This window comes from Symphodus melops (assembly GCF_947650265.1).
Source record: "Symphodus melops genome assembly, chromosome: 9".
Lineage (NCBI taxonomy): Eukaryota > Metazoa > Chordata > Actinopteri > Labriformes > Labridae > Symphodus > Symphodus melops.
Window position 1 is genome coordinate 20,874,673 of NC_136699.1, and position 26,134 is coordinate 20,900,806.

Below are 26,134 nucleotides of genomic sequence, written 5' to 3' on the forward strand. Positions count from 1 at the left end.
AAAAGGTTCAGGGACTTCACTTCTCAGAAGTATAAGGTTCAGGGACTTCTCTTCATAGAACTAAAAGGTTCAGGGACTCCTCTTTAAAGAACTAAAAGGTTCAGGGACTTCTCTTCAGGAACTAAAAGGTTCAGGGACTTCTCTTCATAGAACTAAAGGGTTCAAGGAATTCTCTTCAACGAACGAAAGGTTTCAAGGACTTATCTTCAAAGAACTAAATGGTTCAGGGACTTCTCTTCAGGAACTAAAATGTTCAGGGACTTCTCTTCATAGAACTAAACGGTTCAGGGACTTCTCTTTAAAGAACTAAAAGGTTCAGGGACTTCTCTTCAGGAACTAAAAGGTTCAGGGACTTCTCTTCATAGACCTAAAAGGTTTAGGGACTTCTTTTCAAAGAACTAAAAGGTTCAGGGACTTCACTTCTCAGAAGTATAAGGTTCAGGGACTTCGCTTCATAGAACTAAAAGGTTCAGGGACTTCTCTTTAAAGAACTAAAAGGTTCAGGGACTTCTCTTCAGGAACTAAAAGGTTCAGGGACTTCTCTTCTCAGAAATAAAAGGTTCAGGGACTTCTCTTCATAGAACGCAAAGGTTCAGGGACTTCTCCTCATAGAACTATAAGGTTCAGGGACTTCTCTTCAGGAACTAAAAGGTTCAGGGACTTCTCTTCATAGAACTAAAAGGTTCAGGGACTTCTCTTTAAAGAACTAAAAGGTTCAGGGACTTATCTTCAGGAACTTAAATGTTCAGGGACTTGTCTTTAAAGAACTAAAAGGTTCAGGGACGTCTCTTCAGGAACTACAAGGTTCGGGAACTTCTCTTCATAGAACTAAAAGGTTCAGGGACTTCTCTTCATCGAACTAAAAGGTTCAGGGACTTCTCTTCATAGACCTAAAAGGTTCAGGGACTTCTCTTCAAAGAACTAAAAGGTTCATGGACTTCTCTTCAGGAACTAAAATGTTCAGGGACTTCTCTTTAAAGAACTAAAAGGTTCAGGGACTTATCTTCAGGAACTAAAATGTTCAGGGACTTCTCTTTAAAGAACTAATAGGTTCGGGGACTTCTCTTCAAAGAACTAAAAGGTTCAGGGACTTCATTTCAAAGAACTAAAAGGTTCAGGGACTTCTCTTCTCAGAACTAAAAGGTTCAGGGACTTCTCTTCCAAGAACTAAAAGGTTCATGGACTTCTCGTCAGGAACTAAAATGTTCAGGGACTTCTCGTCAGGAACTAAAAGGTTCAGTAACTTCTCTTCATAGAACTAAAAGGTTCAGGGACTTCTCTTCATCGAACTAAAAGGTTCAGGGACTTCTCTTCATAGACCTAAAAGGTTCAGGGACTTCTCTTCAAAGAACTAAAAGGTTCATGGACTTCTCTTCAGGAACTAAAATGTTCAGGGACTTCTCTTTAAAGAACTAAAAGGTTCAGGGACTTATCTTCAGGAACTAAAATGTTCAGGGACTTCTCTTTAAAGAACTAATAGGTTCGGGGACTTCTCTTCAAAGAACTAAAAGGTTCAGGGACTTCATTTCAAAGAACTAAAAGGTTCAGGGACTTCTCTTCTCAGAACTAAAAGGTTCAGGGACTTCTCTTCATAGACCTAAAAGGTTCTGGGAATTCATTTCAAAGAACTAAAAGGTTCAGGGACTTCTCTTCTCAGAACTAAAAGGTTCAGGGACTTCTCTTCCAAGAACTAAAAGGTTCATGGACTTCTCTTCAGGAACTAAAATGTTCAGGGACTTCTCGTCAGGAACTAAACGGTTCAGGAACTTCTCTTCATAGAACTAAAAGGTTCAGGGACTTCTCTTTAAAGAACTAAAAGGTTCAGGGACTTATCTTCAGGAACTAAAATGTTCAGGGACTTCTCTTTAAAGAACTAAAAGGTTCAGGGACTTCTCTTCAAAGAACTAAAAGGTTCAGGGACTTCATTTCAAAGAACTAAAAGGTTCAGGGACTTCTCTTCTCAGAACTAAAAGGTTCAGGGACTTCTCTTCCAAGAACTAAAAGGTTCAGGGACTTCCCTTCAGGAACTAAAATGTTCAGGGACTTCTCTTCAGGAACTAAAAGGTTCAGGGACTTCTCTTCATAGAACTAAACGGTTCAGGGACTTCTCTTTAAAGAACTAAAAGGTTCAGGGACTTCTCTTCAGGAACTAAAAGGTTCAGGGACTTCTCTTCATAGACCTAAAAGGTTCAGGGACTTCTTTTCAAAGAACTAAAAGGTTCAGGGACTTCACTCCTCAGAAGTATAAGGTTCAGGGACTTCTCCTCATAAAACTAAAAGGTTCAGGGACTTCTCTTTAAAGAACTAAAAGGTTCAGGGACTTCTCTTCTCAGAAATAAAAGGTTCAGGGACTTCTCTTCATAGAACGAAAAGGTTCAGGGACTTCTCCTCATAGAACTAAAAGGTTCAGGGACTTCTCTTCAGGAACTAAAAGGTTCAGGGACTTCTCTTCATAGAACTAAAAGGTTCAGGGACTTCTCTTTAAAGAACTAAAAGGTTCAGGGACTTATCTTCAGGAACTAAAATGTTCAGGGACTTGTCTTTAAAGAACTAAAAGGTTCAGGGACGTCTCTTCAGGAACTACAAGGTTCGGGGACTTCTCTTCATAGAACTAAAAGGTTCAGGGACTTCTCTTCATAGAACTACAACGTTCAGGTACTTCTCTTCAAAGAACTAAAAGGTTCAGGGACTTCTCTTCTCAGAACTAAAATGTTCAGGGACTTCTCTTCAGGAACTAAAAGGTTCAGGGACTTCTCTTCATAGACCTAAAAGGTTCAGGGACTTCTTTTCAACGAACTAAAAGGTTCAGGGACTTCACTTCTCAGAAGTATAAGGTTCAGGGACTTCTCTTCATAGAACTAAAAGGTTCAGGGACTCCTCTTTAAAGAACTAAAAGGTTCAGGGACTTCTCTTCAGGAACTAAAAGGTTCAGGGACTTCTCTTCATAGAACTAAAGGGTTCAAGGAATTCTCTTCAACGAACGAAAGGTTTCAAGGACTTATCTTCAAAGAACTAAATGGTTCAGGGACTTCTCTTCAGGAACTAAAATGTTCAGGGACTTCTCTTCATAGAACTAAACGGTTCAGGGACTTCTCTTTAAAGAACTAAAAGGTTCAGGGACTTCTCTTCAGGAACTAAAAGGTTCAGGGACTTCTCTTCATAGACCTAAAAGGTTCAGGGACTTCTTTTCAAAGAACTAAAAGGTTCAGGGACTTCACTTCTCAGAAGTATAAGGTTCAGGGACTTCGCTTCATAGAACTAAAAGGTTCAGGGACTTCTCTTTAAAGAACTAAAAGGTTCAGGGACTTCTCTTCAGGAACTAAAAGGTTCAGGGACTTCTCTTCTCAGAAATAAAAGGTTCAGGGACTTCTCTTCATAGAACGCAAAGGTTCAGGGACTTCTCCTCATAGAACTATAAGGTTCAGGGACTTCTCTTCAGGAACTAAAAGGTTCAGGGACTTCTCTTCATAGAACTAAAAGGTTCAGGGACTTCTCTTTAAAGAACTAAAAGGTTCAGGGACTTATCTTCAGGAACTTAAATGTTCAGGGACTTGTCTTTAAAGAACTAAAAGGTTCAGGGACGTCTCTTCAGGAACTACAAGGTTCGGGAACTTCTCTTCATAGAACTAAAAGGTTCAGGGACTTCTCTTCATCGAACTAAAAGGTTCAGGGACTTCTCTTCATAGACCTAAAAGGTTCAGGGACTTCTCTTCAAAGAACTAAAAGGTTCATGGACTTCTCTTCAGGAACTAAAATGTTCAGGGACTTCTCTTTAAAGAACTAAAAGGTTCAGGGACTTCTCTTCAGGAACTAAAAGGTTCAGGGACTTCTCTTCATAGAACTAAACGGTTCAGGGACTTCTCTTTAAAGAACTAAAAGGTTCAGGGACTTCTCTTCAGGAACTAAAAGGTTCAGGGACTTCTCTTCATAGACCTAAAAGGTTCAGGGACTTCTCTTCTCAGAACTAAAAGGTTCAGGGACTTCACTCCTCAGAAGTATAAGGTTCAGGGACTTCTCTTCAGGAACTAAAATGTTCAGGGACTTCTCGTCAGGAACTAAAAGGTTCAGGAACTTCTCTTCATAGAACTAAAAGGTTCAGGGACTTCTCTTTAAAGAACTAAAAGGTTCAGGGACTTCTCTTCAGGAACTAAAAGGTTCAGGGACTTCTCTTCATAGACCTAAAAGGTTCAGGGAATTCATTTCAAAGAACTAAAAGGTTCAGGGACTTCTCTTCTCAGAACTAAAAGGTTCAGGGACTTCTCTTCCAAGAACTAAAAGGTTCATGGACTTCTCTTCAGGAACTAAAATGTTCAGGGACTTCTCGTCAGGAACTAAAAGGTTCAGGAACTTCTCTTCATAGAACTAAAAGGTTCAGGGACTTCTCTTTAAAGAACTAAAAGGTTCAGGGACTTATCTTCAGGAACTAAAATGTTCAGGGACTTCTCTTTAAAGAACTAAAAGGTTCGGGGACTTCTCTTCAAAGAACTAAAAGGTTCAGGGACTTCACTTCAAAGAACTAAAAGGTTCAGGGACTTCTCTTCTCAGAACTAAAAGGTTCAGGGACTTCTCTTCCAAGAACTAAAAGGTTCAGGGACTTCTCTTCAGGAACTAAAATGTTCAGGGACTTCTCTTCAGGAACTAAAAGGTTCAGGGACTTCTCTTCATAGAACTAAACGGTTCAGGGACTTCTCTTTAAAGAACTAAAAGGTTCAGGGACTTCTCTTCAGGAACTAAAAGGTTCAGGGACTTCTCTTCATAGACCTAAAAGGTTCAGGGACTTCTTTTCAAAGAACTAAAAGGTTCAGGGACTTCACTCCTCAGAAGTATAAGGTTCAGGGACTTCTCTTCATAAAACTAAAAGGTTCAGGGACTTCTCTTTAAAGAACTAAAAGGTTCAGGGACTTCTCTTCTCAGAAATAAAAGGTTCAGGGACTTCTCTTCATAGAACGAAAAGGTTCAGGGACTTCTCCTCATAGAACTAAAAGGTTCAGGGACTTCTCTTCAGGAACTAAAAGGTTCAGGGACTTCTCTTCATAGAACTAAAAGGTTCAGGGACTTCTCTTTAAAGAACTAAAAGGTTCAGGGACTTATCTTCAGGAACTAAAATGTTCAGGGACTTGTCTTTAAAGAACTAAAAGGTTCAGGGACGTCTCTTCAGGAACTACAAGGTTCGGGGACTTCTCTTCATAGAACTAAAAGGTTCAGGGACTTCTCTTCATAGAACTACAACGTTCAGGTACTTCTCTTCAAAGAACTAAAAGGTTCAGGGACTTCTCTTCTCAGAACTAAAATGTTCAGGGACTTCTCTTCAGGAACTAAAAGGTTCAGGGACTTCTCTTCATAGACCTAAAAGGTTCAGGGACTTCTTTTCAACGAACTAAAAGGTTCAGGGACTTCACTTCTCAGAAGTATAAGGTTCAGGGACTTCTCTTCATAGAACTAAAAGGTTCAGGGACTCCTCTTTAAAGAACTAAAAGGTTCAGGGACTTCTCTTCAGGAACTAAAAGGTTCAGGGACTTCTCTTCATAGAACTAAAGGGTTCAAGGAATTCTCTTCAACGAACGAAAGGTTTCAAGGACTTATCTTCAAAGAACTAAATGGTTCAGGGACTTCTCTTCAGGAACTAAAATGTTCAGGGACTTCTCTTCATAGAACTAAACGGTTCAGGGACTTCTCTTTAAAGAACTAAAAGGTTCAGGGACTTCTCTTCAGGAACTAAAAGGTTCAGGGACTTCTCTTCATAGAACGAAAAGGTTCAGGGACTTCTCCTCATAGAACTAAAAGGTTCAGGGACTTCTCTTCAGGAACTAAAAGGTTCAGGGACTTCTCTTCATAGAACTAAAAGGTTCAGGGACGTCTCTTTAAAGAACTAAAAGGTTCAGGGACTTATCTTCAGGAACTAAAATGTTCAGGGACTTGTCTTTAAAGAACTAAAAGGTTCAGGGACGTCTCTTCAGGAACTACAAGGTTCGGGGATTTCTCTTCATAGAACTAAAAGGTTCAGGGACTTCTCTTCATAGAACTACAACGTTCAGGTACTTCTCTTCAAAGAACTAAAACGTTCAGGGACTTCTCTTCAGGAACTAAAAGGTTCAGGGACTTCTCTTCATAGAACTAAAGGGTTCAAGGAATTCTCTTCAACGAACGAAAGGTTTCAAGGACTTATCTTCAAAGAACTAAATGGTTCAGGGACTTCTCTTCAGGAACTAAAATGTTCAGGGACTTCTCTTCATAGAACTAAACGGTTCAGGGACTTCTCTTTAAAGAACTAAAAGGTTCAGGGACTTCTCTTCAGGAACTAAAAGGTTCAGGGACTTCTCTTCATAGACCTAAAAGGTTCAGGGACTTCTTTTCAAAGAACTAAAAGGTTCAGGGACTTCACTTCTCAGAAGTATAAGGTTCAGGGACTTCGCTTCATAGAACTAAAAGGTTCAGGGACTTCTCTTTCAAGAACTAAAAGGTTCAGGGACTTCTCTTCAGGAACTAAAAGGTTCAGGGACTTCTCTTCTCAGAAATAAAAGGTTCAGGGACTTTTCTTCATAGAACGCAAAGGTTCAGGGACTTCTCCTCATAGAACTATAAGGTTCAGGGACTTCTCTTCAGGAACTAAAAGGTTCAGGGACTTCTCTTCATAGAACTAAAAGGTTCAGGGACTTCTCTTTAAAGAACTAAAAGGTTCAGGGACTTATCTTCAGGAACTTAAATGTTCAGGGACTTGTCTTTAAAGAACTAAAAGGTTCAGGGACGTCTCTTCAGGAACTACAAGGTTCGGGAACTTCTCTTCATAGAACTAAAAGGTTCAGGGACTTCTCTTCATCGAACTAAAAGGTTCAGGGACTTCTCTTCATAAACCTAAAAGGTTCAGGGACTTCTTTTCAGAGAACTAAAAGGTTCAGGGACTTCTCTTCAAAGAACTAAAAGGTTCATGGACTTCTCTTCAGGAACTAAAATGTTCATGGACTTCTCTTCAGGAACTAAAATGTTCAGGGACTTCTCTTCAGGAACTAAAAGGTTCAGGGACTTCTCTTCTCAGAACTAAAAGGTTCAGGGACTTCTCTTCCAAGAACTAAAAGGTTCAGGGACTTCTCTTCAGGAACTAAAATGTTCAGGGACTTCTCTTCAGGAACTAAATGGTTCAGGGACTTCTCTTTAAAGAACTAAAAGGTTCAGGGACTTCTCTTCAGGAACTAAAAGGTTCAGGGACTTCTCTTCATAGACCTAAAAGGTTCTGGGAATTCATTTCAAAGAACTAAAAGGTTCAGGGACTTCTCTTCTCAGAACTAAAAGGTTCAGGGACTTCTTTTCCAAGAACTAAAAGGTTCATGGACTTCTCTTCAGGAACTAAAATGTTCAGGGACTTCTCGTCAGGAACTAAAAGGTTCAGGAACTTCTCTTCATAGAACTAAAAGGTTCAGGGACTTCTCTTTAAAGAACTAAAAGGTTCAGGGACTTATCTTCAGGAACTAAAATGTTCAGGGACTTCTCTTTAAAGAACTAAAAGGTTCATGGACTTCTCTTCAGGAACTAAAATGTTCATGGACTTCTCTTCAGGAACTAAAATGTTCAGGGACTTCTCTTCAGGAACTAAAAGGTTCAGGGACTTCTCTTTAAAGAACTAAAAGGTTCATGGACTTCTCTTCAGGAACTAAAATGTTCATGGACTTCTCTTCAGGAACTAAAATGTTCAGGGACTTCTCTTCAGGAACTAAAATGTTCAGGGACTTCTCTTTAAAGAACTAAAAGGTTCATGGACTTCTCTTCAGGAACTAAAATGTTCATGGACTTCTCTTCAGGAACTAAAATGTTCAGGGACTTCTCTTCAGGAACTAAAAGGTTCAGGGACTTCTCTTCTCAGAACTAAAAGGTTCAGGGACTTCTCTTCCAAGAACTAAAAGGTTCAGGGACTTCTCTTCAGGAACTAAAATGTTCAGGGACTTCTCTTCAGGAACTAAATGGTTCAGGGACTTCTCTTTAAAGAACTAAAAGGTTCAGGGACTTCTCTTCAGGAACTAAAAGGTTCAGGGACTTCTCTTCATAGACCTAAAAGGTTCTGGGAATTCATTTCAAAGAACTAAAAGGTTCAGGGACTTCTCTTCTCAGAACTAAAAGGTTCAGGGACTTCTTTTCCAAGAACTAAAAGGTTCATGGACTTCTCTTCAGGAACTAAAATGTTCAGGGACTTCTCGTCAGGAACTAAAAGGTTCAGGAACTTCTCTTCATAGAACTAAAAGGTTCAGGGACTTCTCTTTAAAGAACTAAAAGGTTCAGGGACTTATCTTCAGGAACTAAAATGTTCAGGGACTTCTCTTTAAAGAACTAAAAGGTTCCGGGACTTCTCTTCAAAGAACTAAAAGGTTCAGGGACTTCATTTCAAAGAACTAAAAGGTTCAGGGACTTCTCTTCTCAGAACTAAAAGGTTCAGGGACTTCTCTTCCAAGAACTAAAAGGTTCAGGGACTTCTCTTCAGGAACTAAAATGTTCAGGGACTTCTCTTCAGGAACTAAAAGGTTCAGGGACTTCTCTTCATAGAACTAAACGGTTCAGGGACTTCTCTTTAAAGAACTAAAAGGTTCAGGGACTTCTCTTCAGGAACTAAAAGGTTCAGGGACTTCTCTTCATAGACCTAAAAGGTTCAGGGACTTCTTTTCAAAGAACTAAAAGGTTCAGGGACTTCACTCCTCAGAAGTATAAGGTTCAGGGACTTCTCCTCATAAAACTAAAAGGTTCAGGGACTTCTCTTTAAAGAACTAAAAGGTTCAGGGACTTCTCTTCTCAGAAATAAAAGGTTCAGGGACTTCTCTTCATAGAACGAAAAGGTTCAGGGACTTCTCCTCATAGAACTAAAAGGTTCAGGGACTTCTCTTCAGGAACTAAAAGGTTCAGGGACTTCTCTTCATAGAACTAAAAGGTTCAGGGACTTCTCTTTAAAGAACTAAAAGGTTCAGGGACTTATCTTCAGGAACTAAAATGTTCAGGGACTTGTCTTTAAAGAACTAAAAGGTTCAGGGACGTCTCTTCAGGAACTACAAGGTTCGGGGACTTCTCTTCATAGAACTAAAAGGTTCAGGGACTTCTCTTCATAGAACTACAACGTTCAGGTACTTCGCTTCAAAGAACTAAAAGGTTCAGGGACTTCTCTTCTCAGAACTAAAATGTTCAGGGACTTCTCTTCAGGAACTAAAAGGTTCAGGGACTTCTCTTCATAGACCTAAAAGGTTCAGGGACTTCTTTTCAACGAACTAAAAGGTTCAGGGACTTCACTTCTCAGAAGTATAAGGTTCAGGGACTTCTCTTCATAGAACTAAAAGGTTCAGGGACTCCTCTTTAAAGAACTAAAAGGTTCAGGGACTTCTCTTCAGGAACTAAAAGGTTCAGGGACTTCTCTTCATAGAACTAAAGGGTTCAAGGAATTCTCTTCAACGAACGAAAGGTTTCAAGGACTTATCTTCAAAGAACTAAATGGTTCAGGGACTTCTCTTCAGGAACTAAAATGTTCAGGGACTTCTCTTCATAGAACTAAACGGTTCAGGGACTTCTCTTTAAAGAACTAAAAGGTTCAGGGACTTCTCTTCAGGAACTAAAAGGTTCAGGGACTTCTCTTCATAGACCTAAAAGGTTTAGGGACTTCTTTTCAAAGAACTAAAAGGTTCAGGGACTTCACTTCTCAGAAGTATAAGGTTCAGGGACTTCGCTTCATAGAACTAAAAGGTTCAGGGACTTCTCTTTAAAGAACTAAAAGGTTCAGGGACTTCTCTTCAGGAACTAAAAGGTTCAGGGACTTCTCTTCTCAGAAATAAAAGGTTCAGGGACTTCTCTTCATAGAACGCAAAGGTTCAGGGACTTCTCCTCATAGAACTATAAGGTTCAGGGACTTCTCTTCAGGAACTAAAAGGTTCAGGGACTTCTCTTCATAGAACTAAAAGGTTCAGGGACTTCTCTTTAAAGAACTAAAAGGTTCAGGGACTTATCTTCAGGAACTTAAATGTTCAGGGACTTGTCTTTAAAGAACTAAAAGGTTCAGGGACGTCTCTTCAGGAACTACAAGGTTCGGGAACTTCTCTTCATAGAACTAAAAGGTTCAGGGACTTCTCTTCATCGAACTAAAAGGTTCAGGGACTTCTCTTCATAGACCTAAAAGGTTCAGGGACTTCTCTTCAAAGAACTAAAAGGTTCATGGACTTCTCTTCAGGAACTAAAATGTTCAGGGACTTCTCTTTAAAGAACTAAAAGGTTCAGGGACTTATCTTCAGGAACTAAAATGTTCAGGGACTTCTCTTTAAAGAACTAATAGGTTCGGGGACTTCTCTTCAAAGAACTAAAAGGTTCAGGGACTTCATTTCAAAGAACTAAAAGGTTCAGGGACTTCTCTTCTCAGAACTAAAAGGTTCAGGGACTTCTCTTCCAAGAACTAAAAGGTTCATGGACTTCTCGTCAGGAACTAAAATGTTCAGGGACTTCTCGTCAGGAACTAAAAGGTTCAGTAACTTCTCTTCATAGAACTAAAAGGTTCAGGGACTTCTCTTCATCGAACTAAAAGGTTCAGGGACTTCTCTTCATAGACCTAAAAGGTTCAGGGACTTCTCTTCAAAGAACTAAAAGGTTCATGGACTTCTCTTCAGGAACTAAAATGTTCAGGGACTTCTCTTTAAAGAACTAAAAGGTTCAGGGACTTATCTTCAGGAACTAAAATGTTCAGGGACTTCTCTTTAAAGAACTAATAGGTTCGGGGACTTCTCTTCAAAGAACTAAAAGGTTCAGGGACTTCATTTCAAAGAACTAAAAGGTTCAGGGACTTCTCTTCTCAGAACTAAAAGGTTCAGGGACTTCTCTTCCAAGAACTAAAAGGTTCATGGACTTCTCGTCAGGAACTAAAATGTTCAGGGACTTCTCGTCAGGAACTAAAAGGTTCAGTAACTTCTCTTCATAGAACTAAAAGGTTCAGGGACTTCTCTTTAAAGAACTAAAAGGTTCAGGGACTTCTCTTCAGGAACTAAAAGGTTCAGGGACTTCTCTTCATAGACCTAAAAGGTTCTGGGAATTCATTTCAAAGAACTAAAAGGTTCAGGGACTTCTCTTCTCAGAACTAAAAGGTTCAGGGACTTCTTTTCCAAGAACTAAAAGGTTCATGGACTTCTCTTCAGGAACTAAAATGTTCAGGGACTTCTCGTCAGGAACTAAAAGGTTCAGGAACTTCTCTTCATAGAACTAAAAGGTTCAGGGACTTCTCTTTAAAGAACTAAAAGGTTCAGGGACTTATCTTCAGGAACTAAAATGTTCAGGGACTTCTCTTTAAAGAACTAAAAGGTTCCGGGACTTCTCTTCAAAGAACTAAAAGGTTCAGGGACTTCATTTCAAAGAACTAAAAGGTTCAGGGACTTCTCTTCTCAGAACTAAAAGGTTCAGGGACTTCTCTTCCAAGAACTAAAAGGTTCAGGGACTTCTCTTCAGGAACTAAAATGTTCAGGGACTTCTCTTCAGGAACTAAAAGGTTCAGGGACTTCTCTTCATAGAACTAAACGGTTCAGGGACTTCTCTTTAAAGAACTAAAAGGTTCAGGGACTTCTCTTCAGGAACTAAAAGGTTCAGGGACTTCTCTTCATAGACCTAAAAGGTTCAGGGACTTCTTTTCAAAGAACTAAAAGGTTCAGGGACTTCACTCCTCAGAAGTATAAGGTTCAGGGACTTCTCCTCATAAAACTAAAAGGTTCAGGGACTTCTCTTTAAAGAACTAAAAGGTTCAGGGACTTCTCTTCTCAGAAATAAAAGGTTCAGGGACTTCTCTTCATAGAACGAAAAGGTTCAGGGACTTCTCCTCATAGAACTAAAAGGTTCAGGGACTTCTCTTCAGGAACTAAAAGGTTCAGGGACTTCTCTTCATAGAACTAAAAGGTTCAGGGACTTCTCTTTAAAGAACTAAAAGGTTCAGGGACTTATCTTCAGGAACTAAAATGTTCAGGGACTTGTCTTTAAAGAACTAAAAGGTTCAGGGACGTCTCTTCAGGAACTACAAGGTTCGGGGACTTCTCTTCATAGAACTAAAAGGTTCAGGGACTTCTCTTCATAGAACTACAACGTTCAGGTACTTCGCTTCAAAGAACTAAAAGGTTCAGGGACTTCTCTTCTCAGAACTAAAATGTTCAGGGACTTCTCTTCAGGAACTAAAAGGTTCAGGGACTTCTCTTCATAGACCTAAAAGGTTCAGGGACTTCTTTTCAACGAACTAAAAGGTTCAGGGACTTCACTTCTCAGAAGTATAAGGTTCAGGGACTTCTCTTCATAGAACTAAAAGGTTCAGGGACTCCTCTTTAAAGAACTAAAAGGTTCAGGGACTTCTCTTCATAGAACTAAAGGGTTCAAGGAATTCTCTTCAACGAACGAAAGGTTTCAAGGACTTATCTTCAAAGAACTAAATGGTTCAGGGACTTCTCTTCAGGAACTAAAATGTTCAGGGACTTCTCTTCATAGAACTAAACGGTTCAGGGACTTCTCTTTAAAGAACTAAAAGGTTCAGGGACTTCTCTTCAGGAACTAAAAGGTTCAGGGACTTCTCTTCATAGACCTAAAAGGTTTAGGGACTTCTTTTCAAAGAACTAAAAGGTTCAGGGACTTCACTTCTCAGAAGTATAAGGTTCAGGGACTTCGCTTCATAGAACTAAAAGGTTCAGGGACTTCTCTTTAAAGAACTAAAAGGTTCAGGGACTTCTCTTCAGGAACTAAAAGGTTCAGGGACTTCTCTTCTCAGAAATAAAAGGTTCAGGGACTTCTCTTCATAGAACGCAAAGGTTCAGGGACTTCTCCTCATAGAACTATAAGGTTCAGGGACTTCTCTTCAGGAACTAAAAGGTTCAGGGACTTCTCTTCATAGAACTAAAAGGTTCAGGGACTTCTCTTTAAAGAACTAAAAGGTTCAGGGACTTATCTTCAGGAACTTAAATGTTCAGGGACTTGTCTTTAAAGAACTAAAAGGTTCAGGGACGTCTCTTCAGGAACTACAAGGTTCGGGAACTTCTCTTCATAGAACTAAAAGGTTCAGGGACTTCTCTTCATCGAACTAAAAGGTTCAGGGACTTCTCTTCATAGACCTAAAAGGTTCAGGGACTTCTCTTCAAAGAACTAAAAGGTTCATGGACTTCTCTTCAGGAACTAAAATGTTCAGGGACTTCTCTTTAAAGAACTAAAAGGTTCAGGGACTTATCTTCAGGAACTAAAATGTTCAGGGACTTCTCTTTAAAGAACTAATAGGTTCGGGGACTTCTCTTCAAAGAACTAAAAGGTTCAGGGACTTCATTTCAAAGAACTAAAAGGTTCAGGGACTTCTCTTCTCAGAACTAAAAGGTTCAGGGACTTCTCTTCCAAGAACTAAAAGGTTCAGGGACTTCTCTTCAGGAACTAAAATGTTCAGGGACTTCTCTTCAGGAACTAAAAGGTTCAGGGACTTCTCTTCATAGAACTAAACGGTTCAGGGACTTCTCTTTAAAGAACTAAAAGGTTCAGGGACTTCTCTTCAGGAACTAAAAGGTTCAGGGACTTCTCTTCATAGACCTAAAAGGTTCAGGGACTTCTCTTCTCAGAACTAAAAGGTTCAGGGACTTCACTCCTCAGAAGTATAAGGTTCAGGGACTTCTCTTCAGGAACTAAAATGTTCAGGGACTTCTCGTCAGGAACTAAAAGGTTCAGGAACTTCTCTTCATAGAACTAAAAGGTTCAGGGACTTCTCTTTAAAGAACTAAAAGGTTCAGGGACTTCTCTTCAGGAACTAAAAGGTTCAGGGACTTCTCTTCATAGACCTAAAAGGTTCAGGGAATTCATTTCAAAGAACTAAAAGGTTCAGGGACTTCTCTTCTCAGAACTAAAAGGTTCAGGGACTTCTCTTCCAAGAACTAAAAGGTTCATGGACTTCTCGTCAGGAACTAAAAGGTTCAGGAACTTCTCTTCATAGAACTAAAAGGTTCAGGGACTTCTCTTTAAAGAACTAAAAGGTTCAGGGACTTATCTTCAGGAACTAAAATGTTCAGGGACTTCTCTTTAAAGAACTAAAAGGTTCGGGGACTTCTCTTCAAAGAACTAAAAGGTTCAGGGACTTAATTTCAAAGAACTAAAAGGTTCAGGGACTTCTCTTCTCAGAACTAAAAGGTTCAGGGACTTCTCTTCCAAGAACTAAAAGGTTCAGGGACTTCTCTTCAGGAACTAAAATGTTCAGGGACTTCTCTTCAGGAACTAAAAGGTTCAGGGACTTCTCTTCATAGAACTAAACGGTTCAGGGACTTCTCTTTAAAGAACTAAAAGGTTCAGGGACTTCTCTTCAGGAACTAAAAGGTTCAGGGACTTCTCTTCATAGACCTAAAAGGTTCAGGGACTTCTTTTCAAAGAACTAAAAGGTTCAGGGACTTCACTCCTCAGAAGTATAAGGTTCAGGGACTTCTCTTCATAAAACTAAAAGGTTCAGGGACTTCTCTTTAAAGAACTAAAAGGTTCAGGGACTTCTCTTCTCAGAAATAAAAGGTTCAGGGACTTCTCTTCATAGAACGAAAAGGTTCAGGGACTTCTCCTCATAGAACTAAAAGGTTCAGGGACTTCTCTTCAGGAACTAAAAGGTTCAGGGACTTCTCTTCATAGAACTAAAAGGTTCAGGGACTTCTCTTTAAAGAACTAAAAGGTTCAGGGACTTATCTTCAGGAACTAAAATGTTCAGGGACTTGTCTTTAAAGAACTAAAAGGTTCAGGGACTTCTCTTCTCAGAAGTATAAGGTTCAGGGACTTCTCTTCATAGAACTAAAAGGTTCAGGGACTCCTCTTTAAAGAACTAAAAGGTTCAGGGACTTCTCTTCAGGAACTAAAAGGTTCAGGGACTTCTCTTCATAGAACTAAAGGGTTCAAGGAATTCTCTTCAACGAACGAAAGGTTTCAAGGACTTATCTTCAAAGAACTAAATGGTTCAGGGACTTCTCTTCAGGAACTAAAATGTTCAGGGACTTCTCTTCATAGAACTAAACGGTTCAGGGACTTCTCTTTAAAGAACTAAAAGGTTCAGGGACTTCTCTTCAGGAACTAAAAGGTTCAGGGACTTCTCTTCATAGACCTAAAAGGTTCAGGGACTTCTTTTCAAAGAACTAAAAGGTTCAGGGACTTCACTTCTCAGAAGTATAAGGTTCAGGGACTTCGCTTCATAGAACTAAAAGGTTCAGGGATTTCTCTTTAAAGAACTAAAAGGTTCAGGGACTTCTCTTCAGGAACTAAAAGGTTCAGGGACTTCTCTTCTCAGAAATAAAAGGTTCAGGGACTTCTCTTCATAGAACGCAAAGGTTCAGGGACTTCTCCTCATAGAACTATAAGGTTCAGGGACTTCTCTTCAGGAACTAAAAGGTTCAGGGACTTCTCTTCATAGAACTAAAAGGTTCAGGGACTTCTCTTTAAAGAACTAAAAGGTTCAGGGACTTATCTTCAGGAACTTAAATGTTCAGGGACTTGTCTTTAAAGAACTAAAAGGTTCAGGGACGTCTCTTCAGGAACTACAAGGTTCGGGAACTTCTCTTCATAGAACTAAAAGGTTCAGGGACTTCTCTTCATCGAACTAAAAGGTTCAGGGACTTCTCTTCATAGACCTAAAAGGTTCAGGGACTTCTCTTCAAAGAACTAAAAGGTTCATGGACTTCTCTTCAGGAACTAAAATGTTCAGGGACTTCTCTTTAAAGAACTAAAAGGTTCAGGGACTTATCTTCAGGAGCTAAAATGTTCAGGGACTTCTCTTTAAAGAACTAAAAGGTTCGGGGACTTCTCTTCAAAGAACTAAAAGGTTCAGGGACTTCATTTCAAAGAACTAAAAGGTTCAGGGACTTCTCTTCTCAGAACTAAAAGGTTCAGGGACTTCTCTTCCAAGAACTAAAAGGTTCAGGGACTTCTCTTCAGGAACTAAAATGTTCAGGGACTTCTCTTCAGGAACTAAAAGGTTCAGGGACTTCTCTTCATAGAACTAAACGGTTCAGGGACTTCTCTTTAAAGAACTAAAAGGTTCAGGGACTTCTCTTCAGGAACTAAAAGGTTCAGGGACTTCTCTTCATAGACCTAAAAGGTTCAGGGACTTCTTTTCAAAGAACTAAAAGGTTCAGGGACTTCACTCCTCAGAAGTATAAGGTTCAGGGACTTCTCTTCATAAAACTAAAAGGTTCAGGGACTTCTCTTTAAAGAACTAAAAGGTTCAGGGACTTCTCTTCTCAGAAATAAAAGGTTCAGGGACTTCTCTTCATAGAACGAAAAGGTTCAGGGACTTCTCCTCATAGAACTAAAAGGTTCAGGGACTTCTCTTCAGGAACTAAAAGGTTCAGGGACTTCTCTTCATAGAACTAAAAGGTTTAGGGACTTCTCTTTAAAGAACTAAAAGGTTCAGGGACTTATCTTCAGGAACTAAAATGTTCAGGGACTTGTCTTTAAAGAACTAAAAGGTTCAGGGACGTCTCTTCAGGAACTACAAGGTTCGGGGACTTCTCTTCATAGAACTAAAAGGTTCAGGGACTTCTCTTCATAGAACTACAACGTTCAGGTACTTCTCTTCAAAGAACTAAAAGGTTCAGGGACTTCTCTTCTCAGAACTAAAATGTTCAGGGACTTCTCTTCAGGAACTAAAAGGTTCAGGGACTTCTCTTCATAGACCTAAAAGGTTCAGGGACTTCTTTTCAACGAACTAAAAGGTTCAGGGACTTCACTTCTCAGAAGTATAAGGTTCAGGGACTTCTCTTCATAGAACTAAAAGGTTCAGGGACTCCTCTTTAAAGAACTAAAAGGTTCAGGGACTTCTCTTCAGGAACTAAAAGGTTCAGGGACTTCTCTTCATAGAACTAAAGGGTTCAAGGAATTCTCTTCAACGAACGAAAGGTTTCAAGGACTTATCTTCAAAGAACTAAATGGTTCAGGGACTTCTCTTCAGGAACTAAAATGTTCAGGGACTTCTCTTCATAGAACTAAACGGTTCAGGGACTTCTCTTTAAAGAACTAAAAGGTTCAGGGACTTCTCTTCAGGAACTAAAAGGTTCAGGGACTTCTCTTCATAGACCTAAAAGGTTCAGGGACTTCTTTTCAAAGAACTAAAAGGTTCAGGGACTTCACTTCTCAGAAGTATAAGGTTCAGGGACTTCGCTTCATAGAACTAAAAGGTTCAGGGACTTCTCTTTAAAGAAGTAAAAGGTTCAGGGACTTCTCTTCAGGAACTAAAAGGTTCAGGGACTTCTCTTCTCAGTAATAAAAGGTTCAGGGACTTCTCTTCATAGAACGAAAAGGTTCAGGGACTTTTCCTCATAGAACTAAAAGGTTCAGGGACGTCTCTTCAGGAACTACAAGGTTCGGGGACATCTCTTCATAGAACTAAAAGGTTCAGGGACTTCTCTTCATAGAACTACAACGTTCAGGTACTTCTCTTCAAAGAACTAAAAGGTTCAGGGACTTCTCTTCTCAGAACTAAAATGTTCAGGGACTTCTCTTCAGGAACTAAAAGGTTCAGGGACTTCTCTTCATAGACCTAAAAGGTTCAGGGACTTCTTTTCAACGAACTAAAAGGTTCAGGGACTTCACTTCTCAGAAGTATAAGGTTCAGGGACTTCTCTTCATAGAACTAAAAGGTTCAGGGACTCCTCTTTAAAGACCTAAAAGGTTCAGGGACTTCTTTTCAACGAACTAAAAGGTTCAGGGACTTCACTTCTCAGAAGTATAAGGTTCAGGGACTTCTCTTCATAGAACTAAAAGGTTCAGGGACTCCTCTTTAAAGAACTAAAAGGTTCAGGGACTTCTCTTCATAGAACTAAAGGGTTCAAGGAATTCTCTTCAACGAACGAAAGGTTTCAAGGACTTCTCTTCAAAGAACTAAAGGGTTCAGGGACTTCTCTTCAGGAACTAAAAGGTTCAGGGACTTCTCTATAAAGAACTAAAAGGTTCAGGGTTCCTCTTCAAGAACTAAAAGGTTCAGGGACTTCTCTTTAAAGAACTAAAAGGTTCAGGGACTTATCTTCAGGAACTAAAAGGTTCAGGGACTTCTCTTTCACGAACTAAAAGGTTCAGGGACATCTCTTCAGGAACTAAAAGGTTCAGGGACTTCTCTTCATAGAACTACAACGTTCAGGGACTTTTCATCAAAGAACTAAAAGGTTCAGGGACTTCTCTTCATAGAACTAAAAGGTTCAGGGACTTCTCTTCATAGAACTACAATGTTCAGGGACTTCTCATCAAAGAACTAAAAGGTTCAGGGACTTCTCTTCTCAGAACTAAAATGTTCAGGGACTTCTCTTCAGGAACTAAAAGGTTCAGGGACTTCTCTTCTCAGAACTAAAAGGTTCAGAGACTTCTCTTTTCAGAACTAAAAGGTTCAGGGACTCCTCTTCATAGAACTAAAAGGTTCAGGGACTTCTCTTCTCAGAACTAAAAGGTTCAGGGACTTCTCTTCATAGAACGAAAGGGTTCAGGGACTTCTCTTCATCGAACTAAAATGTTCAGGGACTTCTCCTCATAGAACTAAAAGGTTCAGGGACTTCTCTTCAAAGAACTAAAAGGTTCAGGGACTTCTCTTTAAAGAACTAAAAGGTTCAGGCACTTCATTTCAAAGAACTAAAAGGTTCAGGGACTTCTCTTCATAGAACTAAAAGGTTCATGGACTTCTCTTTAAAGAACTAAAAGGTTCAGGGACTTCTCTTCAGGAACCAAAATGTTCAGGGACTTCTCTTCAAGAACTAAAAGTTTCAGGGACTTCTCTTCATAGAACTAAAAGGTTCAGGGACTTCTCATTAAAGAACTAAAAGGTTCAGGGACTTAGCTTCAGGAACTAAAGGGTTCAGGGACTTCTCTTTAACGAACTAAAAGGTTCAGGGACTTCACTTCTCAGAAGTATAAGGTTCAGGGACTTCTCTTCAGGAACTAAAAGGTTCAGGGACTACTCTTCATAGACCTAAAAGGTTCAGGGACTTCACTTCTCAGAAGTATAAGGTTCAGGGACTTCTCTTCATAAAACTAAAGGGTTCAAGGAATTCTCTTCAACGAACGAAAGGTTTCAAGGACTTATCTTCAAAGAACTAAATGGTTCAGGGACTTCTCTTCAGGAACTAAAATGTTCAGGGACTTCTCTTCATAGAACTAAACGGTTCAGGGACTTCTCTTTAAAGAACTAAAAGGTTCAGGGACTTCTCTTCAGGAACTAAAAGGTTCAGGGACTTCTCTTCATAGACCTAAAAGGTTCAGGGACTTCTTTTCAAAGAACTAAAAGGTTCAGGGACTTCACTTCTCAGAAGTATAAGGTTCAGGGACTTCGCTTCATAGAACTAAAAGGTTCAGGGACTTCTCTTTAAAGAACTAAAAGGTTCAGGGACTTCTCTTCAGGAACTAAAAGGTTCAGGGACTTCTCTTCTCAGTAATAAAAGGTTCAGGGACTTCTCTTCATAGAACGAAAAGGTTCAGGGACTTTTCCTCATAGAACTAAAAGGTTCAGGGACGTCTCTTCAGGAACTACAAGGTTCGGGGACATCTCTTCATAGAACTAAAAGGTTCAGGGACTTCTCTTCATAGAACTACAACGTTCAGGTACTTCTCTTCAAAGAACTAAAAGGTTCAGGGACTTCTCTTCTCAGAACTAAAATGTTCAGGGACTTCTCTTCAGGAACTAAAAGGTTCAGGGACTTCTCTTCATAGACCTAAAAGGTTCAGGGACTTCTTTTCAACGAACTAAAAGGTTCAGGGACTTCACTTCTCAGAAGTATAAGGTTCAGGGACTTCTCTTCATAGAACTAAAAGGTTCAGGGACTCCTCTTTAAAGACCTAAAAGGTTCAGGGACTTCTTTTCAACGAACTAAAAGGTTCAGGGACTTCACTTCTCAGAAGTATAAGGTTCAGGGACTTCTCTTCATAGAACTAAAAGGTTCAGGGACTCCTCTTTAAAGAACTAAAAGGTTCAGGGACTTCTCTTCATAGAACTAAAGGGTTCAAGGAATTCTCTTCAACGAACGAAAGGTTTCAAGGACTTCTCTTCAAAGAACTAAAGGGTTCAGGGACTTCTCTTCAGGAACTAAAAGGTTCAGGGACTTCTCTATAAAGAACTAAAAGGTTCAGGGTTCCTCTTCAAGAACTAAAAGGTTCAGGGACTTCTCTTTAAAGAACTAAAAGGTTCAGGGACTTATCTTCAGGAACTAAAAGGTTCAGGGACTTCTCTTTCACGAACTAAAAGGTTCAGGGACATCTCTTCAGGAACTAAAAGGTTCAGGGACTTCTCTTCATAGAACTACAACGTTCAGGGACTTTTCATCAAAGAACTAAAAGGTTCAGGGACTTCTCTTCATAGAACTAAAAGGTTCAGGGACTTCTCTTCATAGAACTACAATGTTCAGGGACTTCTCATCAAAGAACTAAAAGGTTCAGGGACTTCTCTTCTCAGAACTAAAATGTTCAGGGACTTCTCTTCAGGAACTAAAAGGTTCAGGGACTTCTCTTCTCAGAACTAAAAGGTTCAGAGACTTCTCTTTTCAGAACTAAAAGGTTCAGGGACTCCTCTTCATAGAACTAAAAGGTTCAGGGACTTCTCTTCTCAGAACTAAAAGGTTCAGGGACTTCTCTTCATAGAACGAAAGGGTTCAGGGACTTCTCTTCATCGAACTAAAATGTTCAGGGACTTCTCCTCATAGAACTAAAAGGTTCAGGGACTTCTCTTCAAAGAACTAAAAGGTTCAGGGACTTCTCTTTAAAGAACTAAAAGGTTCAGGCACTTCATTTCAAAGAACTAAAAGGTTCAGGGACTTCTCTTCATAGAACTAAAAGGTTCATGGACTTCTCTTTAAAGAACTAAAAGGTTCAGGGACTTCTCTTCAGGAACCAAAATGTTCAGGGACTTCTCTTCAAGAACTAAAAGTTTCAGGGACTTCTCTTCATAGAACTAAAAGGTTCAGGGACTTCTCATTAAAGAACTAAAAGGTTCAGGGACTTAGCTTCAGGAACTAAAGGGTTCAGGGACTTCTCTTTAACGAACTAAAAGGTTCAGGGACTTCACTTCTCAGAAGTATAAGGTTCAGGGACTTCTCTTCAGGAACTAAAAGGTTCAGGGACTACTCTTCATAGACCTAAAAGGTTCAGGGACTTCACTTCTCAGAAGTATAAGGTTCAGGGACTTCTCTTCATAAAACTAAAAGGTTCAGGGACTTCTCTTTAAAGAACTAAAAGGTTCAGGGACTTCTCTTTAAAGAACTAAAAGGTTCGGGATTTCTCTTCAGGAACTAAAAGGTTCAGGGACTTCTCTTTAACGAACTAAAAGGTTGAGGGACTTCTCTTCAGGAACTAAAAGGTTGAGTGACTTCTCTTCATCGAACTAAAAGGTTCAGGGACTTCTGTTCATAGACCTAAAAGGTTCAGGGACATCTTTTCAAAGAACTAAAGGGTTCAGGGACTTCTCTTCAAAGAACTAAAAGGTTTGGGAATTCATTTCAAAGAACTAAAAGGTTCAGGGACTTCTCTTCTCAGAACTAAAAGGTTCAGGGACTTCTCGTCCAAGAACTAAAAGGTTCATGGACTTCTCTTCGGGAACTAAAATGTTCAGGGACTTCTCGTCAGGAACTAAAAGGTTCAGGAACTTCTCTTCATAGAACTAAAAGGTTCAGGGACTTCTCTTTAAAGAACTAAAAGGTTCAGGGACTTCTCTTCAGGAACTAAAATGTTCAGGGACTTCTCTTTAAAGAACTAAAAGGTTCAGGGACTTCTCTTCAAAGAACTAAAAGGTTCAGGGACTTCATTTCAAAGAACTAAAAGGTTCAGGGACTTCTCTTCTCAGAACTAAAAGGTTCAGGGACTTCTCTTCCAAGAACTAAACGGTTCAGGGACTTCTCTTCATAGAACTAAACGGTTCAGGGACTTCTCTTTAAAGAACTAAAAGGTTCAGGGACTTCTCTTCAGGAACTAAAAGGTTCAGGGACTTCTCTTCATAGACCTAAAAGGTTCAGGGACTTCTTTTCAAAGAACTAAAAGGTTCAGGGACTTCACTTCTCAGAACTAAAAGGTTCATGGACTTCTCTTCAGGAACTAAAATGTTCAGGGACTTCTCGTCAGGAACTAAAAGGTTCAGGAACTTCTCTTCATAGAACTAAAAGGTTCAGGGACTTCTCTTTAAAGAACTAAAAGGTTCAGGGACTTCTCTTTAAAGAACTAAAAGGTTCAGGGACTTCTCTTCAGGAACTAAAAGGTTCAGGGACTTCTCTTCATAGACCTAAAAGGTTCAGGGAATTCATTTCAAAGAACTAAAAGGTTCAGGGACCTCTCTTCTCAGAACTAAAAGGTTCAGGGACTTCTCTTCCAAGAACTAAAAGGTTCATGGACTTCTCTTCAGGAACTAAACTGTTCAGGGACTTCTCGTCAGGAACTAAAAGGTTCAGGAACTTCTCTTCATAGAACTAAAAGGTTCAGGGACTTCTCTTTAAAGAACTAAAAGGTTCAGGGACTTATCTTCAGGAACTAAAATGTTCAGGGACTTCTCTTTAAAGAACTAAAAGGTTCAGGGACTTCTCTTCAAATAACTAAAAGGTTCAGGGACTTCATTTCAAAGAACTAAAAGGTTCAGGGACTTCTCTTCCAAGAACTAAAAGGTTCAGGGACTTATCTTCAGGAACTAAAATGTTCAGGGACTTCTCTTCAGGAACTAAAAGGTTCAGGGACTTCTCTTCATAGAACTAAACGGTTCAGGGACTTCTCTTTAAAGAACTAAAAGGTTCAGGGACTTCTCTTCAGGAACTAAAAGGTTCAGGGACTTCTCTTCATAGACCTAAAAGGTTCAGGGACTTCTTTTCAAAGAACTAAAAGGTTCAGGGACTTCACTTCTCAGAAGTATAAGGTTCAGGGACTTCTCTTCATAGAACTAAAAGGTTCAGGGACTTCTCTTTAAAGAACTAAAAGGTTCAGGGACTTCTCTTCAGGAACTAAAAGGTTCAGGGACTTCTCTTCTCAGTAATAAAAGGTTCAGGGACTTCTCTTCATAGAACGAAAAGGTTCAGGGACTTTTCCTCATAGAACTAAAAGGTTCAGGGACGTCTCTTCAGGAACTACAAGGTTCGGGGACATCTCTTCATAGAACTAAAAGGTTCAGGGACTTCTCTTCATAGAACTACAACGTTCAGGTACTTCTCTTCAAAGAACTAAAAGGTTCAGGGACTTCTCTTCTCAGAACTAAAATGTTCAGGGACTTCTCTTCAGGAACTAAAAGGTTCAGGGACTTCTCTTCATAGACCTAAAAGGTTCAGGGACTTCTTTTCAACGAACTAAAAGGTTCAGGGACTTCACTTCTCAGAAGTATAAGGTTCAGGGACTTCTCTTCATAGAACTAAAAGGTTCAGGGACTCCTCTTTAAAGAACTAAAAGGTTCAGGGACTTCTCTTCATAGAACTAAAGGGTTCAAGGAATTCTCTTCAACGAACGAAAGGTTTCAAGGACTTCTCTTCAAAGAACTAAAGGGTTCAGGGACTTCTCTTCAGGAACTAAAAGGTTCAGGGACTTCTCTATAAAGAACTAAAAGGTTCAGGGTTCCTCTTCAAGAACTAAAAGGTTCAGGGACTTCTCTTTAAAGAACTAAAAGGTTCAGGGACTTATCTTCAGGAACTAAAAGGTTCAGGGACTTCTCTTTCACGAACTAAAAGGTTCAGGGACATCTCTTCAGGAACTAAAAGGTTCAGGGACTTCTCTTCATAGAACTACAACGTTCAGGGACTTTTCATCAAAGAACTAAAAGGTTCAGGGACTTCTCTTCATAGAACTAAAAGGTTCAGGGACTTCTCTTCATAGAACTACAATGTTCAGGGACTTCTCATCAAAGAACTAAAAGGTTCAGGGACTTCTCTTCTCAGAACTAAAATGTTCAGGGACTTCTCTTCAGGAACTAAAAGGTTCAGGGACTGCTCTTCCTTTAACTAAAAGGTTCAGGGACTTCTCTTCATTGACCTAAAAGGTTCAGGGACTTCTCTTCTCAGAACTAAAAGGTTCAGAGACTTCTCTTTTCAGAACTAAAAGGTTCAGGGACTTCTCTTCATAGAACTAAAAGGTTCAGGGACTCCTCTTCATAGAACTAAAAGGTTCAGGGACTTCTCTTCTCAGAACTAAAAGGTTCAGGGACTTCTCTTCATAGAACGAAAGGGTTCAGGGACTTCTCTTCATCGAACTAAAATGTTCAGGGACTTCTCCTCATAGAACTAAAAGGTTCAGGGACTTCTCTTCAAAGAACTAAAAGGTTCAGGGACTTCTCTTTAAAGAACTAAAAGGTTCAGGCACTTCATTTCAAAGAACTAAAAGGTTCAGGGACTTCTCTTCATAGAACTAAAAGGTTCATGGACTTCTCTTTAAAGAACTAAAAGGTTCAGGGACTTCTCTTCAGGAACCAAAATGTTCAGGGACTTCTCTTCAAGAACTAAAAGTTTCAGGGACTTCTCTTCATAGAACTAAAAGGTTCAGGGACTTCTCATTAAAGAACTAAAAGGTTCAGGGACTTAGCTTCAGGAACTAAAGGGTTCAGGGACTTCTCTTTAACGAACTAAAAGGTTCAGGGACTTCACTTCTCAGAAGTATAAGGTTCAGGGACTTCTCTTCATAGAACTAAAAGGTTCAGGTACTCCTCTTTAAAGAACTAAAAGGTTCAGGGACTTCTCTTCAGGAACTAAAAGGTTCAGGGACTTCTCTTCATAGAACTAAAGGGTTCAAGGAATTCTCTTCAACGAACGAAAGGTTTCAAGGACTTCTCTTCAAAGAACTAAAGGGTTTAGGGACTTCTCTTCAGGAACTAAAAGGTTCAGGGACTTCTCTATAAAGAATTAAAAGGTTCAGGGTTTCTCTTCAAGAACTAAAAGGTTCAGGGACTTCTCTTTAAAGAACTAAAAGGTTCAGGGACTTCTCTTCATAGAACTAAAAGGTTCAGGGACTTCTCTTTAAAGAACTAAAAGGTTCAGGGACTTATCTGCAGGAACTAAAAGGTTCAGGGACTTCTCTTCATTGACCTAAACGGTTCAGGGACTTCTCTTCTCAGAACTAAAAGGTTCAGAGACTTCTCTTTTCAGAACTAAAAGGTTCAGGGACTTCTCTTCATAGAACTAAAAGGTTCAGGGACGTCTCTTCAGGAACTACAAGGTTCAGGGACTTCTCTTCATAGAACTAAAAGGTTCAGGGACTTCTCTTCATAGAACTACAACGTTCAGGGACTTCTCTTCTCAGAACTAAAATGTTCAGGGACTTCTCTTCAGGAACTAAAAGGTTCAGGGACTTCTCTTTAAAGAACTAAAAGGTTCAGGGACTTCTCTTCAGGAACTAAAAGGTTCAGGGACTTCTCTTCATAGAACAAAAAGGTTCAGGGACTTCTCTTTAAAAAACTAAAAGGTTCAGGGACTTCTCTTCATCGAACTAAAATGTTCAGGGACTTCTCCTCATAGAACTAAAAGGTTCAGGGACTTCTCTTCAAAGAACTAAAAAGGTTCAGGGACTTCTCTTTAAAGAACTAAAAGGTTCAGGCACTTCATTTCAAAGAACTAAAAGGTTCAGGGACTTCTCTTCATAGAACTAAAAGGTTCATGGACTTCTCTTTAAAGAACTAAAAGGTTCAGGGACTTCTCTTCAGGAACCAAAATGTTCAGGGACTTCTCTTCAAGAACTAAAAGTTTCAGGGACTTCTCTTCATAGAACTAAAAGGTTCAGGGACTTCTCTTCAGGAACTAAAAGGTTCAGGGACTTCTATTCATAGAACTAAAGGGTTCAAGGAATTCTCTTCAACGAACGAAAGGTTTCAAGGACTTCTCTTCAAAGAACTAAAGGGTTTAGGGACTTCTCTTCAGGAACTAAAAGGTTCAGGGACTTCTCTATAAAGAACTAAAAGGTTCAGGGTTTCTCTTCAAGAACTAAAAGGTTCAGGGACTTCTCTTTAAAGAACTAAAAGGTTCAGGGACTTCTCTTCATAGAACTAAAAGGTTCAGGGACTTCTCTTTAAAGAACTAAAAGGTTCAGGGACTTATCTGCAGGAACTAAAAGGTTCAGGGACTTCTCTTCATTGACCTAAACGGTTCAGGGACGTCTCTTCAGGAACTACAAGGTTCAGGGACTTCTCTTCATAGAACTAAAAGGTTCAGGGACTTCTCTTCATAGAACTACAACGTTCAGG